This window comes from Myotis nattereri (genome assembly GCF_964212035.1).
Source record: "Myotis nattereri genome assembly, chromosome: 1".
In the NCBI taxonomy this organism is placed as follows: Eukaryota; Metazoa; Chordata; class Mammalia; order Chiroptera; family Vespertilionidae; genus Myotis; species Myotis nattereri.
Genome location: NC_138075.1, coordinates 38877409 through 38880071, shown reverse-complemented (window position 1 = coordinate 38880071; position 2663 = coordinate 38877409). Strand labels below are relative to the sequence as shown.

The window sequence follows — 2663 nt, the reverse complement described above, 5'->3', positions numbered from 1 at the left end:
AACTTCCGGAAACAGGACTGTGGAGTCAATGGAATCCTTAGATGTCTCACTAAGTCCCCCAAAGGTAGCAACCCAAATGGAGGCCCTTTCTTCTCTTCTGGCTGAGGAGGAATGGAAGAACTTTTAGAGAGAAAATGAAAGAATGTGAACACTGAGCTTACTCTCTGAGAGGGAAGGGAAGGCGCAAGGGCTCCACACTGAGTTGAGGAAACTATCCAAAGACACCTTGCAAAGGAAGAATAGATGTGCCCCAAATAGTCGCATGTCACTGGTAGAGGATGTTTAATACCATCTCAGAAGAAGGAGAGGATGCTAATAAGAAAGGTGCCGATGGAGAGTATACTCTCCGTGGAATATGCTGTCCCACCTTCTCAATTCCTCGCAGAAGAAGAGATATAAACTCCTCAAGCCACAAGCTGTAGCAGAGCCAGAAAAACAAATGGACGTCCACTATACTGGAAAACACAGAGAAGTGACCCTCAAGAATATTAGGCATGGACAGACGGCAGAGAAACAGCCTGGCAACTGTGCAAACGTACAACAGCCAAATAAAACTAAGCGAAACAAGGTGGGGAGAATAATACAGCATGTAGAAGTTGTAAAGACAAAGAAAGCAACTGAGAAGAAACTAAATGCTCATGGAACCAAAGAAAATTCCTCACAAATGCTTTCTGCTACAGAACAACTTAATAAAAACATGAATTCAATATGAAAAAACCAAGATAATAAAATAATAGAATTGCAAAAGGAGTTAGAGATCTAAGGAAATAAATTGAGGATCCTTTTTATTATGGAATCAATTAGAGCCATGTATAAAATAGGTACTATTGAAAATTCAATTACTGATAGGCAGTAAGGCACAAAAATGAATGTACAGTAAAAGGAAGATGAAAGCTATTAGAGAAGACAAAGATGACCTAGCATAAGAATAATCAGGGTTCCTGAGGTAGAGAACTCAACAAATGAGAAGATACAGTCAAGATATAATATTAGCATATTTCTCTACCAGAAATAAGCCTTTATATTCAATTGATTTACAACAAGGGTGCCAAGACAATTCAATGGGATAAAGAAAACTCTTTTCAATAAATGGGACGAGGACAATTGGATACCTACATGGAAAAGAAAGAAGTTGGATCTCTGTCTCACACCACATACAAAAATTAAACAGATCAAAAACCTAAATGTAAGAGCAAAAATTACAAGCTTTAGAAGAAAACATAGGCATACATCTTCATGACCTTGGATTAGGCAATTGGATTTCTTAGAATAAAACCAAAAATGGAAGCAACAAAAGAAAAAAATAGATAAATTAGACTTCACCAAAATTAAAAACGTTTGTGCTTCAAAGGATACTATCACAAAAGGGATAAGGCAGCCCACACAATGGGAGAAAATATTTGCAAGTCATATACCGGATACAGATTAGGATCTAGACTAAATAAAGAGCGCTCACAACTGAATAATAAATACACCGACAGTAAATGGAGTGAGGCTTGGTAGCAGGAACACGGAAGGGGCTCAGGGCCAGGCTGCCCCCACTGCCCGTGGGCCAGGCCAGCAGCAGAGTGCTGGACCTCCCCAGCCTGGTGTGTTCCAGCTGCCTCCAAAACCAGTCATCGTGGACAAGTGCCACCTCCCACACTGGGAAACCAGGTTCTTGAGTTCTGAATTCATTCCTCCAAGAGGAAGAACAAATTTTCCAAAATTTCAAACAGAAAGAAATGTTAAGGAATGAGAAAAGTACTCCACCTTCCAGAGTTCTATGTTGGAAGCATTCTTTTATTATTACAACCCATATGCAAATGGAAAAACCAGTCAGTTCCTGGAGATCCAGAGATCAGGAAAAGCCCTGGGCGCTGCTTTCATCCTTAGGAATACTATTGAAGGACAAAGTGTTGAGGTTTGCTTTGAACTTTAGAATCCTAGAACCCAGGAGATCCAAGTAGTCAAATTAGAAAACTGACTGGGTGACAGCTTGCTATGCTTGCGAGATGCCCTTCCTAGACACAACTCTTTTGATATTAATATGAAGCCAATAGTACAAGAATCGAGCCAAGAAGTTCCTGTCAGTCAGTTGGAAGTAAAAATGAAGCCTAAGCCCTGGTCCAAACGCTGGGAATATCCAAAGTTTAATATTAAAGGAATCAGATTTGATCTTTATTTAACTGAAGAAAGTGCAGATGAAAGAAGCTCAGAAGTGAAGTCAGCTATGGCTTGAGTTTATATGATGAGGGAATATGATACTGCAATATGGGATGAAACTGAAGCATCGAAAATGTCCTGATCTGAAAATGAATTTAGCTACTTGCAGAGGATATACTGACTCTCAGAGGATTTTTTTAGAGACCATTTTAATTTCCTGTATAAGGACATAGCCATTAAATCAACTAAGCGTTCCTTATTTTATGAGTATTGTTCTTAAAAATAGCACATCAGTGTATTACTTTAAAAAGAGAAATAGACCTCCCTAGAGATCCAGGAACGAGTGTGCCCACTGGTCAGAGTGGGACCATCCAGTTTGCAGCTCCTTGGATCTTTAAAGGACAAACTCAGGGGGCAGACCCAGTGAGCACCAAAGCCCCATTGAAGCAAGTCTTGCCCCGGAGGGGTGTCGCCAGCAGAGAAGTTCTCCCACTGCAGACACAGCTGATTCTCACAGC

The 2663-nt window shown here is 40.3% G+C and overlaps 1 pseudogene across 1 annotated transcript; it reads left to right on the top strand.

The window, feature by feature from the left end:
• Nucleotides 1-355: 355 nt before the first annotated feature.
• LOC308516361 (large ribosomal subunit protein bL19m-like) lies at nt 356-2204 on the top strand (annotated as a pseudogene). The gene is made up of 2 exons: nt 356-568; nt 1601-2204. The product of its transcript is annotated as a large ribosomal subunit protein bL19m-like (transcript).
• Nucleotides 2205-2663: the final 459 nt, after the last annotated feature.